The 22,476-nt window shown below is 48.1% G+C and overlaps 1 pseudogene; it reads left to right on the top strand.

The window, feature by feature from the left end:
- LOC119350878 overlaps window positions 1–22,476 on the top strand; it is a 59,763-nt pseudogene that overhangs the window by 10,911 nt on the left and 26,376 nt on the right.

The following is a 22,476-nucleotide window of genomic DNA, read 5'->3' as shown; positions in this document are numbered from 1 at the left end:
CGAGTGGAGAGCAGACCTCCCACTCGTGGGCTTAGCTGCAGCCCAGTGCTCGCCTAAGTGTTTAAAAATCCTACCGAGTGGAGAGCAGACCTCCCACTCGGGGGCTTAGCTGCAGCCCAGTGCTCGCCTAAGTATTTAAAATCCTACCGAGTGGAGAGCAGACCTCCCAGTCGGGGGCTTAGCTGCAGCCCAGTGCTCGCCTAAGTATTTAAAATCCTACCGAGTGGAGAGCACACCTCCCACTCGGGGGCTTAGTTGCAGCCCAGTGCTCGCCTAAGTTTTTGAAAATTCTGCCAAATAGAGAGCAGACCTCCCACTCGGGAACTTAGCTGCAGAGGCACAGGTCGACTGATACCTTCTCCTTTTGAGCTTCTCCACAAATACAAGATGTAGGTCGACTGCAACCTGAACTCCAACCTGCAAGAGTACACCACCAGTACTAAAATACATAGCGAGTGAAGGACAGTGTTCACTCGAAAGCAGGTGCAAACATATTCAACGGTAAGACCAAGTTCGGATAACGTCCTAACAGATCCGGAAGTGCTCAGGCACCAAGCCTGTTAAAATTTATCGGTTACAAAAACCACTCGGCATTCCGAGGCAAATTCAAGGCATCAAGCATAGAAGTTTTTTACCCCTCCTGCGGAGGGCTGGAAGGCGCGACAAACTCGTCCAAGTCGATTCCGTGTGCGATTCGAGTGGCGGCAGCAATGAAGGTCTCCATGAAAGAGCGGAAGTCATGCTTCCTGGTATTGGCCACCTTGAGAGACACCAGCTTGTCTTCTCTCGCTTCCTTGCAGTGAACACGGACTAGAGACAGAGCAACGTCGGCACCATACCTGGCAGAAGACTTCTTCCATTCTTGCACTCGACTTGGAACTTCGTTCAGTCGAGCCATCAGAGACTCGAGGTCGTTCTGAAGTGTTTCTTCTGGCCAGAGTGTTGTGTCGATGCGCGACGTTGCAGCCTTCAGTCTTGCAAGGTAGTCGACCACTGCAGCAACGCGAGACTCAAGGCGGAGCACGTTCATAGCGGCTTCATCCTTCACGGGAGAGTTGATGGGATCCAAGCCAGTTTCCACTCGACTAGTCTCCTCTTCAAAGTTTTGATAGAATTTTGTGGATATGATCCAAGGATAAACTAATGTTCCTACATCAAGTCAGTAATTACCAGTCGGATATAAGGGGTTACCTTCGAGCATGAGGAATAGCTTCTTGGCAAGCCCTCCTAGATAAACCTCCAAGTTGTTCTTCTTTCCCGCCAGTTCGCCAGCTTTGTCACTCAGGGCTATCTTCTCACGCTTCTGTTGGGTAACCTCCTGGTTGGCCGCGTCGAGAGCAGTTTTCAGAGTGGCATTCTCCTCTTCGAGTTTGCTGACCGAAGCCAACTTCTCTTCTGCAAGCTTCATCTTATCCGAAGCCGCTTTCTGCGCCTCGGCGAGGTCAAGGTCCTTCTTCTTCAGAGCATCCTTCAATTTTTCTGCAAAATGACAGTGAGATCAGACTCAAGAACAGACAAAAATAAGGACAGTCGTCAAGATCCTCACCAAGCATACCTTTTGCCTCTTCCTTCGATTTCGTGAAGTTCTCCTGGACAAGCTTCAGATCAAGTTCAAGCTGGACATGCTTGTTCTCCAACTCAGGATAGCGAGAAACAAGGTCGCAAGATTTCTGCGAAAAATCAGTCGACAGACATCAAAGATAGGTCACTTCCGAGTGACTAAGAGAAAAATCATAGCATTTCTAAGACTACGGCCGAATCAAAATATTCAACTATAGTCTCGGGGACTACACCCAGTGGGTGCACTCAGCGTGCCTCCACTGGTTCTACCGGCTCGGATTGATCAGTCGACCGAAAGTAGCTAACTGTCAGCAGTTAGGCTCAAAAAAATGAAGAACTCTTCAGACCATAGCCGACTGCCAGCAGTCGACCACGGTCTCGGGGACTACACCCAGTGGGTGCACTCAACATTCCCCCACCGGTTCCATGATTCCACTCGACCAGTTCGAGTGAAACAAGTAAAAGTGAAAAAAATTCAAGACATAAAGACTACAGTCGACTGCCAGCTGTCCACCGTAGTCTCGGGGACTACACCCAGTGGGTGCACTCAGCGTGCCCCCACTAATCCTGACATTCCAATTGACACACCTAGTGGGTGCATGACAAACATTAAGATTTTCAGTCGGTGTTCAACTAACCTGGACATTGCTCTGAAGAGCTGAACTCACGTCATAAGCTGCTTGGCTGGCGGCTCGGATCGCCTTCGCCAGCTCCATCATGATCCCTGCTTGGCGTATGGCTTCCTTGGCAGCGCTTGCTTGGTCCTCAGGGACGTGGTATGTGGAGAAGAGAGAAGGTGGATCAGCACTCGACGACGGAGGACGGGCAATCGTCAACGGCTCCGCAAAGGACACGGTAGCCCGAGCAACATTGCTCCCCTCCGGAACCAATGGTTCAGGTGCTGATGCAACCTGAGCAGTCTTGCCAGCAGTCGACTTCCTGCTCCTCCTTGGCCTCAGCGGTGCTTCATCGTCATCGTCAGGGAGATCGATGATGATGCTAGGTGGAGCTGCAGAAAAAGTTCAAAGTCAAAAATGAAGATCCAATCGACCGAAAGTGAAACTGCACAGATCATACCAGGATGAGAAGTAGCAGCATCCTCCATTCTTGATCCTCATGCCTGGCTGAAGTCTCAGAAGTAGCAGCACTGTGATTTCATAAATCAGTCGGTCAGCGATCGAGTCGACCAAGAATATATCCATGTTAAAAGAAAAATCATGAGTTATGCAATTACCCAGAAACAGTCGGAATCTCCATCCTCATCTTCGGTAGGGCCTTCACCGGTTTTGTCGGTGCCGCTCAGGGTTGCTTCGACGCTTTCTCAGTCGGCGCCGGAGAAGTTGTCCGAGGGCGTTTTGTCGACTGCCCAGCAGGCACGACTCCTTTGCCACGCTCGACCGCAGGGTTGTCGGCGAGCTTGGACCTTCTTTCAGAACGGGGAGGCGCGACTTCCTCCTCCTCTTCCTCCTCCTCCTCCTCATCGGAGCCTGCATCTTCATCGCCCTCATCGCCATCCGACTCCCACTCCTCCTGACTTTCACCTCCACTTCCTTCCTCCTCCTCGGTCTGTGCTTGCGCCCCGTTGGGCATTGAATACAACTCAGTGGTAGCCTGAAGGACAACAAACAAGACAAGAGTCGATTGACTATTCTGCAGCAAAACAGAATGGACGAAATATGATTACAGTCGGAGATAAGTGGTCATACCTTGTCTGGATCATAAGACTGGTCGAGTGGCGGGATCCTCCTGGCCCCACGAGGGTTGTCCTTGTTCCCTGTGATGGCAGTCATCCACATCTCCAGTGTGGCATCGTCGACCTCCTCTGGGTGGACCCGAGTGGTGTCTTCAGTACCAGAGTACAACCACATCGGGTGGCCCCGGTATTGGAGTGGTTGGATGCACCGTCGAAGGAAAACCTCCAGAAGATCCATGCCAGTCACACCGTCGCGAATGAGTTGGACTACACGCTCCATCAACATTTTAACCTGAGCCTTCTCCTCTGGAACTACTTTCAGAGAGGATGGCTTGTTCACTCGACTCATGGAGAAGGAAGGGAGCCCAGTCGATTGCCCTGGCGTCGGCTGGTCTTGGCAATAGAACCAGGTCGACTGCCACCCTCTAACTGACTCGGGAAGGGTCATAGCTGGAAAAGCACTCTTACTCCTCATCTGGACCCCAAGACCCCCACACATCTGGATTACCTAAGTTCTCTCGTTGTTTGGGTTAGCCTTTTTCACCGTCTGAGAGCGACAAGTGAATATGTGTTTGAAAAGGCCCAGTGCGGCCGACAACCCAAGAAGTTTTCGCACAAAGATACGAAAGCGGCGAGATAGGCAATGGAATTGGGTGTGAAATGGTGGAGCTGAGCCCCGAAGAAGTTCAGAAACCCCCGAAAGAAAAGATGCGGCGGCAGAGAAAATCCATGATCGACATGAGTCGCTAAGAGGACACACTCACCCTCCTGAGACTACGGCTGCCACTTCGTCCCCGGGAGCCTCGCCGCCCTCTGCGCGATCAGGCCTTCGTTGGCCAGGTTGTCGAGATCCTTCTGGGTCATGGTCGAGCGGATCCAATCTCCCTGGATCCAACCTTGCGGCAGGCGCGACCGCGACGAGGATCCGCCCCGACTGGTCGCTCTCCCCTCGCCTTTGCCGTCGCCTTCTTCGCCCGCTCCAAAGCCACCGTCCTCTCCTTCACCATTGTCGTCGACGAGGCTGGAACGAAGCAGCAGCACTGAACAGTTGGCAAGCGCAGCGGATGAATCTGAAGATAGAGGAGGGGGAAATGAGGGGGCACTGTTCAAAAACCTCCGCCCGGTCCCTTATATGGAGTCGCTTCCGAGTGGCTGACTGGTAGGCCCGGGCAATCATGTCAAATCCCGAAACGGTCGCTCGAGCGATACGTGGCGAAAAAGGCAGCGCGGGAATCGAGGCGTCTCTGCCTTATCCCATCCGAGTACCGCGGTCTTCTCCGCTTCGCGCGCTTCCCAAAATTCGGATCCCACTAAATCCGCTAACCGCAGGACAACTTGTCAGACGGAAGATCTCCTATGATCCGTCGCTCGGAAATCTCCAAGTCCATAAAGTTCACTCGACAGATATAAAGAATGGATCAAGGCGACTGAAAGAAAGTTGACACCCTCACTTGAAAGTCACTGATCCAGAGTAAGGCACATTTACAGCACCAGAAAATAGGTCGGAAAGATTATCAACTCCTTCCTCACTCAAATCTCGATCCATTCGGGAACTAATGATGAAGTCATGTACCTGGGGTAGGGTCATGGACCTGTCCAACGTACCCTCCCCAAGGACACCTTTAGAAGAAGCCGTCTTCCAGTCGACCAAGAGGGACTCCACTCGACAGACTAGAAGACACTCGACGAACTTGAAGACACTCGACCATGAAGACTCACTCGACCGCCAGGAGTTCAAGATCTACTCTGTATCCAAACGGTCTGTAATTAAGTAGTCTTTATGGTCATGATGACACTTTATGTAAGGCGTTACCAGTAACGCCTGACCTTAATGTACTTTAAACCCTCCGCTACGTGGGCTGGCTGGGGTCTTGGCATCCTCTATATAAGCCACCCCCCTCCACTGGCAGAAGGGTTCACACCCCTGTAACTCTCACACATATAATCCAATCGACCGCCTCCGGGCACCAAGACGTAGGGCTGTTACTTCCTCCGAGAAGGGCCTGAACTCGTAAAACTCTTGTGTGCACAACTACTCCATAGCTAGGATCTTGCCTCTCCTTAGTACCCCCCCTACACTACTATCAGACTTAGAACCATGACATGAGGCTATCAATGGGCTCTCAAGTTTTATCCCAATGGTGACCTTGTGGAGGAAGCTGGATTCATCTCTGTTTTTCTTTCCCTTGATCAGGATGTTGCATAGCCTGTGAAGGCACACCATCAGTTTAGTTTCATCAATGAGGTGGACAAACATGAACCTGCACGCCTCCGTGCAAGCAAAGCATCTTCTTTCCATAAAAAGGCCTATGGTTTTGGTGTCCATAATTTCATGAAAAAAGACGACCTTGAGAAGTCGGAGCATCTCAAGGATGATTGTTGGACCATCCGGTGTGATTTCATCATCGCCCAAGCCGCCACTACTCCCTTGATCGAGGTGCTGTTGGGGAACGTTGCAGAAAATTAAAATTTTTCCTACAGTTTCACCAAGATCCATCTATGAGTTCATCTAAGCAACGAGTCAAGGAGAGAGTTTGCATCTACATACCACTTGTAGATCGCGTGCGGAAGCTTGCAAGGTGATGAAGTAGTCGTACTCGACGTGATTCGAATCACCGATGACCAAGTGCTGAACGGACAGCACCTCCGCGTTCAACACACGTACGGGACGGGAGACGTCTCCTCCTTCTTGATCCAGCAAGGGGGAAGGAGAGGTTGAGGAAGACAACTCCACCGGCAGCACGACGGCGTGGTGATGGTGGAGAGGCAGTACTCCGACAGGGCTTCGCCAAGCACACAACGGAGGAGGAGAGGTGTTGGGGAGGGGAGGGCTGCGCCTTGGAGGGTGGTGCGGCTGCCCTCCCCTCACCCCTCTATTTATAGGGGGAAGGGAGAAGGGGGCCGGCCCCCTAGAACCCATCTAGGGGGGGGTGCGGCGGCCTAGGGGAGAGGGGGGAGGGTGGCTTGCCCCCCAAGCCAAGCGGGGCGCCCCCTCTAGGGTTCCCCCTCAACCCTAGGCGCATGGGCCCAAGGGAGGGGGTGCGGCCAGCCCACCAGGGGCTGGCTCCCTGCCCCACGCAGCCCATGTGCCCCCCCGGGAGGGGTGGCCCCTCCCGGTGGACCCCCGGAACCCTTCCGGTGGCCCCGGTACAATACCGGTATGACCCCGAAACTTCCCGGTGTCCGTTTGACAACTTCCCATATATAAATCTTTACCTCCGGACCCTTCCGGATCTCCTCGTGACGTCCAGGATCCCATCCGGGACTTCGAACAACATTCGGTAGTCACATACTAGTCTTCCTAATAACCCTAGCGTCACCGAACCTTAAGTGTGTAGACCCTACGGGTTCGGGAGACACGCGGACATGACCGAGACGCTCTCAGTCAATAACCAACAGCGGGATCTGGATACCCATGATGGCTCCCACATGCTCCTCGATGTTGTCATCGGATGAACCACGATGTCGAGGATTCGATCAAACCTTGTATGCAATTCCCTTTGTCAATCGGTACGTTACTTGCCCGAGACTCGATCGTCGGTATCCCAATACCTTGTTCAGTCTCGTTACCGGCAAGTCACTTTACTCGTACCATAATGCATGATCCCGTGTCCAACACCTTGGTCACATTGAGCTCATAATGATGATGCATTACCGAGTGGCCCAGAGATACCTCTTCGTCATACGGAGTGACAAATCCCAGTCTCGATCCGTGTCAACCCAACAGCTACTTTCGGAGATACCTGTAATGCACCTTTATAGTCACCCAGTTACGTTGTGACGTTTGATACACCCAAGGCACTCTTACGGTATCCGGGAGTTACACGATCTCATGGTCGAAGGAAGAGATACTTGACACTGGCAAAGCTCTAGCAAAACGAACTACACGATCTTTTATGCTATGCTTAGGATTGGGTCTTGTCCATCACATCATTCTCCTAATGATGTGATCCCGTTATCAACGACATCCAATGTCCATAGTCAGGAAACCATGACTATCTGTTGATCACAACGAGCTGGTCAACTAGAGGCTCACCAGGGACATATTGTGGTTTAAGTATTCACACGTGTATTACGATTTCCGGATAATACAGTTATAGCATGAATAAAAGACATTTATCATGAACATTGAAATATAATAATACTTTTATTATTGCCTCTAGGGCATATTTCCAACAGTCTCCCACTTGCACTAGAGTCACCAATCTAGTTACATTGTGATGAATCGAACACCCATAGAGTTCTGGTGTTGATCATGTTTTGCACGCGAGAGAGGTTTAGTCAGCGGATCTGCGACATTCAGATTCGTGTGCACTTTGCAAATCTCTATGTCTCCATCTTGAACATTTTCACGGATGGAGTTGAAACGACGCTTGATGTGCCTGGTCTTCTTGTGAAACCTGGGCTCCTTGGCGAGGGCAATAGCTCCAGTGTTGTCACAGAAGAGTTTGATCGGCCCCGACGCATTGGGTATGACTCCTAGGTCGGTGATGAACTCCTTCACCCAAATCGCTTCATGCGCTGCCTCCGAGGCTGCCATGTACTCCGCTTCACACGTAGATCCCGCCACGACGCTCTGCTTGCAGCTGCACCAGCTTACTGCTCCACCATTCAACATATACACGTATCCGGTTTGTGACTTAGAGTCATCCAGATCTGAGTCGAAGCTAGCGTCGACGTAACCCTTTACGACGAGCTCTTCGTCTCTTCCATAAACGAGAAACATGTCCTTCGTCCTTTTCAGGTACTTCAGGATATTCTTGACTGCTGTCCAGTGTTCCTTGCCGGGATTACTTTGGTATCTTGCTACCAAACTTACGGCAAGGTTTACATCGGGTCTGGTACACAGCATGGCATACATAATAGATCCTATGGCTGAAGCATAGGGGATGACACTCATCTCTTCTTTATCTTTTGCCGTGGTCGGTGACTGAGCCGAGCTCAATCTCACACCTTGTAACATAGGCAAGAACCCCTTCTTGGACTGATCCATTTTGAACCTCTTCAAAATCTTATCAAGGTATGTGCTTTGTGAAAGACCTATGAGGCGTCTCGATCTATCTCTATAGATCTTGATGCCTAATATATAAGCAGCTTCTCCAAGGTCCTTCATTGAAAAACACTTATTCAAGTAGGCCTTAATGATGTCCAGAAATTCTATATTATTTCCCATCAAGAGTATGTCATCTACATCTAATATGAGAAATGCTACAGAGCTCCCACTCACTTTCTTGTAAACGCAGGCTTCTCCATAAGTCTGCATAAACCCAAACGCTTTGATCATCTCATCAAAGCGAATGTTCCAACTCCGAGATGCTTGCACCAGTCCATAAATGGATCGCTGGAGCTTGCATACTTTGTTAGCGTTCCGAGGATCGACAAAACCTTCCGGCTGCATCATATACAGTTCTTCCTTAAGATGCCCGTTAAGGAATGCCGTTTTGACGTCCATTTGCCATATCTCATAATCATAGTATGCGGCAATTGCTAACATGATTCGGACGGACTTCAGCTTCGCTACGGGAGAGAAAGTCTCGTCGTAGTCAATCCCTTGAACTTGTCGATAACCCTTAGCGACAAGTCGAGCCTTATAGATTGTAACATTACCATCCGCGTCCGTCTTCTTCTTAAAGATCCATTTGTTTTCTATCGCTCGCCGATCATCGGGCAAGTCTGTCAAAGTCCATACTTTGTTTTCATACATGGATTCTATCTCGGATTTCATGGCTTCAAGCCATTTGTTGGAATCCAGGCCCGCCATCGCTTCTTCATAGTTCGAAGGTTCATTGTTGTCTAACAACATGATTTCCAGGACAGGGTTGCCGTACCACTCTGGTGCGGAACATGTCCTTGTGGACCTACGAAGTTCAGCAGTAACTTGATCCGAAGTACCTTGATCGTCATCATTGTTTTCCTCTTCAGTTGGTGTGGGCATCACAGGAACGGTTTCCTGCGCTGCGCCACTTTCCCGCTCAAGAGGTAGTACTTCATCGAGTTCTACTTTCCTCCCACTTACTTCTTTCGAGAGAAACTCTTTTTCCAGAAAGCATCCGTTCTTGGCAACAAAGATCTTGCCTTCGGATCTTAAGTAGAAGGTATACCCGACAGTTTCCTTAGGGTATCCTATGAATATGCATTTTTCCGACTTGGGTTCGAGCTTTTCAGGTTGAAGTTTCTTGACATAAGCATCGCATCCCCAAACTTTTAGAAACGAAAGCTTTGGTTTCTTTCCAAACCATAATTCATACGGTGTCGTCTCAACGGATTTAGATGGTGCCCTATTTAAAGTGAATGTAGCTGTCTCTAGAGCGTATCCCCAAAATGATAGCGGTAAATCGGTAAGAGACATCATAGACCGCACCATATCCAATAGGGTGCGATTACGACGTTCGGACACACCGTTTCGCTGAGGTGTTCCAGGCGGCGTGAGCTGTGAAACGATTCCACATTTCCTTAAGTGTGTACCAAATTCGTGACTTAAGTATTCTCCTCCACGATCTGATCGTAAGAATTTTATCTTTCGGTCACGTTGATTCTCTACCTCATTCTGAAATTCCTTGAACTTTTCAAAGGTCTCAGACTTGTGTTTCATTAAGTAGACATACCCATATCTACTCAAGTCATCTGTGAGAGTGAGAACATAACGATATCCTCCGCGAGCCTCAACGCTCATTGGACCGCACACATCGGTATGTATGATTTCCAACAAGTTGGTTGCTCGCTCCATTGTTCCGGAGAACGGAGTCTTGGTCATTTTACCCAAAAGGCATGGTTCGCACGTGTCAAACGATTCATAATCAAGAGACTCTAAAAGTCCATCGGCATGGAGCTTCTTCATGCGCTTGACACCAATGTGACCAAGGCAGCAGTGCCACAAGTATGTGGGACTATCGTTATCAACTTTAAATCTTTTGGCATCTACACTATGAACATGTGTAATATTACGCTCGAGATTCATTAAGAATAAACCATTGACCATCGGAGCATGACCATAAAACATATCTCTCATATAAATCGAACAACCATTATTCTCAGACTTAAATGAGTAGCCATCTCGTATTAAACGAGATCCAGATACAATGTTCATGCTCAAACTTGGCACTAAATAACAATTATTAAGGTTCAAAACTAATCCCGTAGGTAAATGTAGAGGCAGCGTGCTGACGGCGATCACATCGACTCTGGAACCATTCCCGACGCGCATCGTCACCTCGTCCTTCGCCAGTCTCCGTTTATTCCGCAGCTCCTGCTGTGAGTTACAAATATGAGCAACGGCACCGGTATCAAATACCCAGGAGTTACTACGAGTACTGGTAAGGTACACATCAATCACATGTATATCAAATATACCTTTGGTGTTGCCGGCCTTCTTATCCGCTAAGTATTTGGGGCAGTTCCGCTTCCAGTGACCCTTCCCCTTGCAATAAAAGCACTCAGTCTCAGGCTTGGGTCCATTCTTTGACTTCTTCCCGGTAACTGGCTTACCAGGCGCGGCAACATCTTTGCCGTCCTTCTTGAAGTTCTTCTTACCCTTGCCCTTCTTGAACTTAGTGGTCTTATTGACCATCAACACGATCCGAGTCGACTAGTCCGTGTCCGATCATCACGTGAGACGGACTAGTCATCGTCGGTGAACATTTTCATGTTGATCGTATCTTCCATACGACTCGTGTTCGACCTTTCGGTCTCCGTGTTCCGAGGCCATGTCTGCACATGCTAGGCTCGTCAAGTTAACCCTAAGTGTTTTCGCTTTGTAAAACTGTCTTACACCCGTTGTATGTGAACGTAAGAATCCATCACACCCGATCATCACGTGGTGCTTAGAAACGACGAACTGTAGCAACGGTGCACAGTTAGGGGAGAACACTTCTTGAAATTTTATAAGGGATCATCTTATTTACTACCGTCGTCCTAAGTAAACAAGATGCATAATACATAATAAACATCACATGCAATTATATAGTTGTGACATGATATGGCCAATATCATATAGCTCCATTGATCTTCATCTTCGGGGCTCCATGATCATCTTGTCACCGGCTTGACACCATGATCTCCATCATCATGATCTCCATCATCGTGTCTTCATGAAGTTGTCACGCCAACGACTACTTCTACTTCTATGACTAACGTTTAGCAATAAAGTAAAGTAGTTTACATGACGTTATTCAATGACACGCAGGTCATACAAAAAAAATAATGACAACTCCTATGGCTCCTGCCGGTTGTCATACTCATCGACATGCAAGTCGTGAATCCTATTACAAAGAACATGATCTCATACATCACAATTCATCATTCATCACAACTTCTGGCCATATCACATCACATGATCAATCGCTGCAAAAACAAGTTAGACGTCCTCTAATTGTTGTTGCATCTTTTACGTGGCTGCAATTGGGTTCTAGCAAGAACGTTTTCTTACCTACGAATCACCACAACGTGATTTTTGTCAACTTCTATTTACCCTTCATAAGGGCCCTGTTCATCGATTCCGCTCCAACTAAAGTGGGAGAGACAGACACCCGCCAGCCACCTTATGCAACTAGTGCATGTCAGTCGGTGGAACCGGTCTCACGTAAGCGTACGTGTAAGGTTGGTCCGGGCCGCTTCATCCCACAATACCGTTTGAGCAAGAAAAGACTAGTAGAGGCAAGTAAGATGACGAAATCCACGCCCACAACAAATTGTGTTCTACTCGTGCAAAGAGAACTACGCATAGACCTAGCTCATGATGCCACTGTTGGGGAACGTTGCAGAAAATTAAAATTTTTCCTACGGTTTCACCAAGATCCATCTATGAGTTCATCTAAGCAACGAGTCAAGGAGAGAGTTTGCATCTACATACCACTTGTAGATCGCGTGCGGAAGCTTGCAAGGTGATGAAGTAGTCGTACTCGACGTGATTCGAATCATCGATGACCAAGTGCTGAACGGACAGCACCTCCGCGTTCAACACACGTACGGGACGGGAGACGTCTCCTCCTTCTTGATCCAGCAAGGGGGAAGGAGAGGTTGAGGAAGACAACTCCACCAGCAGCACGACGGCGTGATGATGGTGGAGAGGCAGTACTCCGACAGGGCTTCGCCAAGCACACAACGGAGGAGGAGAGGTGTTGGGGAGGGGAGGGCTGCGCCTTGGAGGGTGGTGCGGCTGCCCTCCCCTCACCCCTCTATTTATAGGGGGAAGGGAGAAGGGGGCCGGCCCCCTAGAACCCATCTAGGGGGGGGTGCGGCGGCCTAGGGGAGAGGGGGGAGGGTGGCTTGCCCCCCAAGCCAAGGGGGGCGCCCCCTCTAGGGTTCCCCCTCAACCCTAGGCGCATGGGCCCAAGGGAGGGGGGTGCGGCCAGCCCACCAGGGGCTGGCTCCCTGCCCCACGCAGCCCATGTGGCCCCCCGGGAGGGGTGGCCCCTCTCGGTGGACCCCCGGAACCCTTCCAGTGGCCCCGGTACAATACCGGTATGACCCCGAAACTTCCCGGTGTCCGTTTGACAACTTCCCATATATAAATCTTTACCTCCAGACCCTTCTGGATCTCCTCGTGACGTCCAGGATCCCATCCGGGACTCCGAACAACATTTGGTAGTCACATACTAGTCTTCCTAATAACCCTAGCGTTACCGAACCTTAAGTGTGTAGACCCTACGGGTTCGGGAGACACGCAGACATGACCGAGACGCTCTCAGTCAATAACCAACAGCGGGATCTGGATACCCATGATGGCTCCCACATGCTCCTCGATGTTGTCATCGGATGAACCACGATGTCGAGGATTCGATCAAACCCTGTATGCAATTCCCTTTGTCAATCGGTACGTTACTTGCCCGAGACTCGATCATCGGTATCCCAATACCTTGGTCAGTCTCGTTACCGGCAAGTCACTTTACTCGTACCGTAATGCATGATCCCGTGTCCAACACCTTGGTCACATTGAGCTCATAATGATGATGCATTACCGAGTGGGCCCAGAGATACCTCTTCGTCATACGGAGTGACAAATCCCAGTCTCGATCCGTGTCAACCCAACAGCTACTTTCGGAGATACCTGTAATGCACCTTTATAGTCACCCAGTTACGTTGTGACGTTTGATACACCCAAGGCACTCTTACGGTATCCGGGAGTTACACGATCTCATGGTCGAAGGAAGAGATACTTGACACTGGCAAAGCTCTAGCAAAACGAACTACACGATCTTTTATGCTATGCTTAGGATTGGGTCTTGTCCATCACATCATTCTCCTAATGATGTGATCCCGTTATCAACGACATCCAATGTCCATAGTCAGGAAACCATGACTATCTGTTGATCACAACGAGCTGGTCAACTAGAGGCTCACCAGGGACATATTGTGGTCTAAGTATTCACACGTGTATTACGATTTCCGGATAATACAGTTATAGCATGAATAAAAGACATTTATCATGAACATTGAAATATAATAATACTTTTATTATTGCCTCTAGGGCATATTTCCAACAGGTGCCACCATCTAACATAAGCGAGCATCTGAACCATCTCTTTGCGACCAAGGATGGCACCGATGTGGTTTTCGAGGTCGGCCACGAGAGTTTTGCTGTTCACCGGAACATTGTCGCGGCATGTTCCGCCGTCTTCATGGCGGAGCTCTTCGGCCCCATGAAGGAGGGGATTTCTACAGTTGGTGACATACAGATACAGGATATGGAACCGAATGTGTTCAAGGCGTTGCTCAGTTTCATCTACACCGACTCGATGCCCAAGATGGAGGCGTAAGGGGAAGCAGAAGTAGAAGGAGGTGGAGCCGATGAGGTTAGGTGGCTGCAACACCTGCTTGCAGCGGCGGATAGGTATGATCTCCATCGGCTCAAGTCGATGTGCGAACAGAGGCTGTGGAGGCACATAGATTTGAGCTCGGTGATGGCCATCCTTGGTCTGTCAGCGCAGCACCATTGCCATGGACTCAAGGAGGCCTGCTTGGAGTTTCTAAAAGTCCAATCTGCTGAACAATTGCAATTAATCATGGCGACCAGTGAGTGGGAGCACATAGCTGTGACCGATCTCTCCATTATGAAAGAGTTCTTTTCCAAGCTCGCTTCCAAAGCGTAGTTTTTCAGTTAGACTAAAATGCCTCGGCAACTTAACAAGCTGCGAGGAATTTAGTTTGGTTATTTGGTAATAGTATTTTGGAAATTGCAAACTATCATTGTGGTTCTTGCACTACAACACGGATGATGTTAGAAGGCATTATAAAATCCCTTGATCGAGGTGCCACCATCTAACATAAGCGAGCACCTGAACCATCTCTTTGCGACCAAGGTTGGCGCCGATGTGGTTTTCGAGGCCGGCCATGAGAGTTTTTCTGTTCACCGAAACATTGTCGCGGCATGTTCTGCTGTCTTCATGGTGGAGCTCTTCGGCCCCATGAAGGAGGGGATTTCTATAGCTGGTGCCATACAGATACAGGATATGGAACCGAATGTGTTCAAGGCCTTGCTCAGTTTCATCTACACCGACTCGATGCCCAAGATGGAGGCGGAAGGGGAAGCAGAAGTAGAAGTAGGTGGAGCCGATGAGGTTAGGTGGCTGCAACACCTGCTTGCAGCGGCGGATAGGTATGATCTCCATCGGCTCAAGTTGATGTGCGAACAGAGGCTGTGGAGGCACATAGATTTGAGCTCGGTGACGGCCATCCTTGGTCTGTCAGCGCAGCACCATTGCCATGGACTCAAGGTTGCCTGCCTGGAGTTTCTAAAAGTCTAGTCTGCTGAAGACTTGCAATTAATCATGGCGACCAGTGAGTGGGAGCACATAGCTGTGACCGATCTCTCCATTGTGAAAGAGTTCATTGCCAAGCTCGCTTCCAAAGCGTACTTTTTCACTTAGACTAAAATGCCTCGGCAACTGAACAAGCTGCGAGGAATTCAGTTTGGTTATTTGGTAATAGTATTTTGGAAATTGCAAACTATCATTGTGGTTCTTGCACTACAACACGGATGATGTTAGAAGGCATTATAAAATCCCTTGATCAAGGTGCCACCATCTAACATAAGCGAGCATCTGAACCATCTCTTTGCGACCAAGGTTGGCACCGATGTGGTTTTCGAGGTCGTGTTGGAAATATGCCCTAGAGGCAATAATAAAATGATTATTATTATATTTCTTTGTTCATGATAATTGTCTGTTATTCATGCTATAATTGTATTACCCGGAAATCGTAATACACGTGTGAATACATAGACCACACCATGTCCCTAGTGAGCCTCTAGTTGACTAGCTCGTTGATCAACAGGTAGTCATGGTTTCCTGACTATGGACATTGGATGTCATTGATAACGGGATCACATCATTAGGAGAATGATGTGATGGACAAGACCCAATCCTAAGCATAGCTCAAAGATCGTGTAGTTCGTTTAGCTAGAGTTTTTCCAAATGTCAAGTATCATTTCCTTAGACCATGAGATTGTGCAACTCCAGGATACCGTAGGAATGCTTTGGGTGTACCAAACGTCACAACGTAACTGGCAAAGGTGCACTACGGGTATCTCTGAAAGTGTCTGTTGGGTTGGCACGAATCGAGACTGGGATTTGTCACTCCGTATGACGGAGAGGTATCTCTGGGCCCACTCGGTAATGCATCATCATAATGAGCTCAATGTGACCAAGTGTCTGGTCACGGGATCATGCATTACGGTACGAGTAAAGTGACTTGCCGGTAACGAGATTAAACGAGGTATTGGGATACCGACGATCGAGTCTCGGGCATGTAACGTACCGATTGACAAAGGGAATTGTATACGGGGTTGTTTGAATCCTCGACATCGTGGTTCATCCGATGAGATCATCGAGGAGCATGTGGGAGCCAACATGGGTATCCAGATCCCACTGTTGGTTATTGACCGGAGAGGTGTCTCGGTCATGTCTGCATGTCTCCCGAACCCGTAGGATCTACACACTTAAGGTTCGGTGACGCTATAGTTGTAGAGATATGAGTATGCAGTAAACCGAAAGTTGTTCGGAGTCTCGGATGAGATCCCGGACATCACGAGGAGTTCCGGAATGGTCCGGAGGTAAAGAATTATATATAGGAAGTCGAGTTTCGGCCATAGGGAAAGTTTCGGGGGTCACCCGTATTGTACCGGGACCACTAGAAGGGTCCCGGGGGTCCACCGGGTGGGGCCACCTGTCCCGGAGGGCCCCATGGGCTGAAGTGGGAGGGGAACCAGTCCCTAGTGGGCTGGTACGCCACCCCTTGCCCCCCTGCGCCTAGGGTTAGAAACCCTAGCGGTGGGGGGCGCCTCCACTTGCCTTGGGGGGCAAGCCACCCCCTTGGCCGCTGCCCCCCATAGGAGATTGCATCTCCTAGGGCCGGCGCCCCACTAGGGGCCCTATATAAAGAGGGGGGAGGGAGGGCAGCCGCACCCTTGCAATTGGCACCTCCCTTCCCCCTTGCTACACCTCTCCCTCTCGCAGACGCTTGGCGAAGCCCTGCCGGGATCCCTGCTGCATCCACCACCACGCCGTCGTGCTGCTGGATCTTCATCAACCTCTCCTTCCCCCTTGCTGGATCAAGAAGGAGGAGACATCTCCCTGACCGTACGTGTGTTGAACACGGAGGTGCCGTCCGTTCGGCGCTAGGATCTCCGGTGATTTGGATCACGACGAGTACGACTCCCTCAACCCCGTTCCCTTGAACACTTCTGCTCGATCTACAAGGGTATGTAGATGCACTCCTCTCACTCGTTGCTAGATGAACTCATAGATTGATCTTGGTGAAACCGTAGGAAATTTTTTATTTTCTGCAACGTTCCCCAACAGTGGCATCATGAGTTAGGTCTATGCGTAGTTCTCTTTGCACGAGTAGAACACAATTTTGTTGTGGGCGTAGATGTTGTCAACTTTCTTGCCACTACTAGTCTTATTTTGCTTCAGCGGTATTGTGGGATGAAGCGGCCCGAACCGACCTTACACGTACGCTTATGTGAGACAGGTTCCACCGACTGACATGCACTAGTTGCATAAGGTGGCTAGCGGGTGTCTGTCTCTCCCACTTTAGTTGGAGCGGATTCGATGAAAAGGGTCCTTATGAAGGGTAAATAGAAGTTGACAAATCACGTTGTGGCTTTTACGTAGGTAAGAAAATGTTCTTGCTAGAACCCTATTGCAGCCACGTAAAACATGCAACAACAATTAGAGGATGTCTAAATTGTTTTTGCAGCATATGATTTGTGATGTGATATGGCCAAAAGTTGTGATGAATGATGAATGATATGTTGTGATGTATGAGATCATGTTCTTGTAATAGGAATCACGACTTGCATGTCGATGAGTATGACAACCGACAAGAGCCATAGGAGTTGTCTTAATTATTGTATGACCTGCGTGTCAATGATTTAACGCCATGTAATTACTTTACTTTATTGCTAAAGCGTTAGCCATAGTAGTAGAAGTAATAGTTGGCGAGCAACTTCATGGAGACACGATGATGGAGATCATGATGATGGAGATCATAGTGTCATGTCGGTGACGAAGATAATTATGGAGCCCCGAAGATGGAGATCAAATGAGCTATATGATATTGGCCATATCATGTCACTATTTAATTGCATGTGATGTTTATTACGTTTATGCATCTTGTTTACTTAGAATGACGGTAGTAAATAAGATGATCCCTCATAATCGTTTCAAGAAAGTGTTCCCCCTAACTGTGCACCGTTGCGAAAGTTCGTCGTTTCGAAGCACCACGTGATGATCGGGTGTGATAGATTCTAACGTTCACATACAACGGGTGTAAGAGAGATTTACACATGCAAAACACTTAGGTTAACTTGACGAGCCTAGCATGTACAGACATGGCCTCGGAACACAAGAGACCGAAAGGTCGAACATGAGTCGTATGGAAGATACGATCAACATGGAGATGTTCACCGATGATGACTAGTCCGTCTCACGTGATGATCGGACACGGCCTAGTCGACTCGGATCATGTATCACTTAGATGACTAGAGGGATGTCTAATCTGAGTGGGAGTTCATTAAATAATTTGATTAAATGAACTTAATTATCATGAACTTAGTCTAAAAACCTTTGCAAATATGTCTTGTAGATCAAATGGCCAATGCTCATGTCCACCTGAACTTCAACGCGTTCCTAGAGAAAACCAAGCTGAAAGATGATGGCAGCAACTATACGGACTGGGTCCGGAACCTGAGGATCATCCTCATAGCTGCAAAGAAAGATTATGTCTTAGAAGCACCGCTAGGTGAAGCTCCCATCCCAGAGAACCAAGACGTCATGAATGCTTGGCAGTCTCGTGCTGATGATTACTCCCTCGTTCAGTGCGGCATGCTTTACAGCTTAGAACTGGGGCTCCAAAAACGTTTTGAGCAACACGGAGCATATGAGATGTTCGAAGAGCTGAAAATGGTTTTCCAAGCTCATACCCGGGTCGAGAGATATGAAGTCTCCGACAAGTTCTTCAGCTGTAAGATGGAGGAAAATAGTGTCAGTGAGCACATACTCAAAATGTCTGAGTTGCACAACCGCTTGACTAAGCTGGGAGTTAATCTCCCGGATGACGCGGTTATTGACAGAATCCTGCAGTCGCTTCCACCGAGCTAAAAGAGCTTTGTGATGAACTTCAATATGCAGGGGATGGAAAAGACCATTCCTGAAGTATATTCAATGCTGAAATCAGCAGAGGTTGAGATCAAAAAGGAACATCAAGTGTTGATGGTGAATAAAATCACTAAGTTCAAGAAAGGCAAGGGTAAGAAGAACTTCAAGAAGGACGGTAAGGAAGTTGCCGCGCCCGGTAAGCTAGCTGCCGGGAAGAAGTCAAAGAATGGACCCAAGCCTGAGACTGAGTGCTTTTATTGCAAAGGGAAGGGTCACTGGAAGCGGAACTGCCCCAAATACTTAGCGGACAAGAAGGCCGGCAACACTAAAGGTATATGTGATATACATGTAATTGATGTGTACCTTACCAGTGCTCGTAGTAGCTCCTGGGTATTTGATACCGGTGTCGTTGCTCATATTTGTAACTCAAAGCAGGAGCCGCGGAATAAGCGGAGACTGGCGAAGGACGAGGTGACGATGCGCGTCGGGAATGGTTCCGGAGTCGATGTGATCGCCGTCTGCACGCTACCTCTACATTTACCTACGGGATTAGTTTTAAACCTCAATAATTGTTATTTAGTGCCAGCTTTGAGCATGAACATTGTATCTGGATCTCGTTTAATACGAGATGGCTACTCATTTAAATCCGAGAATAATGGTTGTTCTATTTATATGAGAGATATGTTTTATGGTCATGCCCCGATGGTCAATGGTTTATTCTTAATGAATCTCGAACGTGATGTTACACATATTCATAGTGTGAATACCAAAAGATGTAAAGTTGATAACGATAGTCCCACATACTTGTGGCACTGCCGCCTTGGTCACATTGGTGTCAAGTGCATGAAGAAGCTCCATGCTGATGGACTTTTAGAGTCTCTCGATTATGAATCATTTGACACATGCGAGCCATGCCTCATGGGAAAAATGACCAAGACTCCATTCTCCGGAACAATGGAGCGAGCAACCAACCTATTGGAAATCATACATACTGATGTGTGCGGTCCAATGAGCGTTGAGGCTCACGGAGGATATCGTTATGTTCTCACTCTCACTGATGACTTGAGTAGATATGGGTATGTCTACTTGATGAAATACAAGTCTGAGACCTTTGAAAAGTTCAAGGAATTTCAGAATGAGGTAGAGAATCAACATGACCGAAAAATAAAGTTCTTACGATCAGATCGTGGAGGAGAATATTTAAGTCACGAATTTGGTACGCACTTCAGGAAATGTGGAATCGTTTCACAACTCACGCCGCCTGGAACACCTCAGCGTAACGGTGTGTCCGAACGTCGTAATCGCACTTTATTGGATATGGTGCGATCTATGATGTCTCTTACCGATTTACCGCTATCTTTTTGGGGATACGCTCTAGAGACAGCTACATTCACTTTAAATAGGGCACCGTCTAAATCCGTTGAGACGACACTGTATGAATTATGGTTTGGTAAGAAACCTAAGTTGTTGTTTCTAAAAGTTTGGGGATATGATGCTTATGTCAAGAATTCAACCTGAAAAGCTCGAACCCAAGTCGGAAAAATGCATCTTCATAGGATACCCTAAGGAAACCATTGGGTATACCTTCTACCTTAGATCCGAAGGCAAGATCTTTGTTGCCAAGAACGGGTCCTTTATGGAGAAAGAGTTTCTCTCGAGAGAAGTAAGTGGGAGGAAAGTGGAACTTGATGAAGTACTACCTCTTGAACCGGTAAGTAGCGCAGCTCAGGAAGATGTTCCTGTGGTGCCTGCACCGATTGTCGAGGAAATTAATGATGATGATCAAGGAACTTCGGATCAAGTTGCTACTAAACTTCGTAGGTCCACGAGGACACGTTCCACACCAGAGTGGTATGGCAACCCTGTCCTGGAAATCATGTTGTTAGACAACGGTGAGCCTTCGAACTATGAAGAAGCGATGGCGGGCCCAGATTCCAACAAATGGCTTGAAGCCATGCAATCCGAGATAGAATCCATGTATGAAAACAAAGTATGGACTCTGACAGACTTGCCCGATGATCGACGGGCGATAGAAAACAAATGGATATTTAAGAAGAAGACGGACGCGGATGGTAATGTTACCATCTATAAAGGTCGACTTGTCACTAAGGGTTATCGGCAAGTTCAAGGGGTTGACTATGATGAGACTTTCTCTCCCGTAGCGAAGCTGAAGTCCGTCCGAATCATGTTAGCAATTGCCGCATACTATGATTATGAGATATGGCAGATGGACATCAAAACAGCATTCCTTAACGGTTATCTTAAGGAAGAACTGTATATGATGCAGCCGGAAGGTTTTGTCGATCCTAAGAATGCTGACAAGGTATGCATGCTCCAGCGATCCATTTATGGGCTGGTGCAAGCATGTCGGAGTTGGAACATTCGCTTTGATGAGATGATCAAAGCGTTTGGGTTTATGCAGACTTATGGAGAAGCTTGCGTTTACAAGAAAGTGAGTGGGAGCTCTGTAGCATTTCTGATATTGTATGTAGATGACATACTTTTGATGGGAAATGATATAGAACTTTTGGACAACATTAAGGCCTACTTGAATAAGTGTTTTTCAATGAAGGACCTTGAAGAAGCTGCTTACATACTAGGCATCAAGATCTACAGGGATAGATCAAGACGCCTCATAGGTCTTTCACAAAGCACATACCTTGATAAGATATTGAAGAAGTTCAATATGGATCAGTCCAAGAAAGGGTTCTTGCCTGTATTGCAAGGTGTGAGATTGAGCTCGGCTCAATGCCCGACCACGGCAGAAGATAAAGAAGAGATGAGTGTCATCCCCTATGCCTCAGCCATAGGATCTATTATGTATGCCATGCTGTGTACCAGACCTGATGTAAACCTTGCCGTAAGTTTGGTAGGAAGGTACCAAAGTAATCCCAGCAAGGAACACTGGACAGCGGTCAAGAATATCCTGAAGTACCTGAAAAGGACAAAGGACATGTTTCTCGTCTATGGAGGTGACGAAGAGCTCGTCGTAAAGGGTTATGTCGACGCTAGCTTCGACACAGATCTGGATGACTCGAAGTCACAAACCGGATACGTGTATATTCTGAATGGTGGGGCAGTAAGCTGGTGCAGTTGCAAGCAAAGCGTCGTGGCGGGATCTACATGTGAAGCGGAATACATGGCAGCCTCGGAGGCAATGCATGAAACAATCTGGGTGAAGGAGTTCATCACCGACCTAGGAGTCATACCCAATGCGTCGGGGCCTATCAAACTCTTCTATGACAACACTGGAGCTATTGCACTTGCCAAGGAGCCCAGGTTTCACAAGAAAACCAGGCACATCAAGCGTCGCTTCAACTCCATTCGTGAAAATGTTCAAGATGGAGACATAGATATTTGTAAAGTACATACAGACCTGAATGTGGCAGATCCGTTGACTAAACCTCTCCCTAGGGCAAAACATGATCAACACCAGAATTCCATGGGTGTTCGATTCATCACAATGTAACTAGATTATTGAACTCTAGTGCAAGTGGGAGACTGTTGGAAGTATGCCCTAGAGACAATAATAAAATGATTATTATTATATTTCTTTGTTCATGATAATTGTCTGTTATTCATGCTATAATTGTATTATCCGGAAATCATAATACAGTGTGAATACAT

Source organism: Triticum dicoccoides, chromosome 1B (genome assembly GCF_002162155.2).
Source record: "Triticum dicoccoides isolate Atlit2015 ecotype Zavitan chromosome 1B, WEW_v2.0, whole genome shotgun sequence".
NCBI lineage: Eukaryota > Viridiplantae > Streptophyta > Magnoliopsida > Poales > Poaceae > Triticum > Triticum dicoccoides.
The sequence above is the reverse complement of the archived record's forward strand: the minus strand, read 5'-3'. Positions and strand labels throughout refer to the sequence as shown.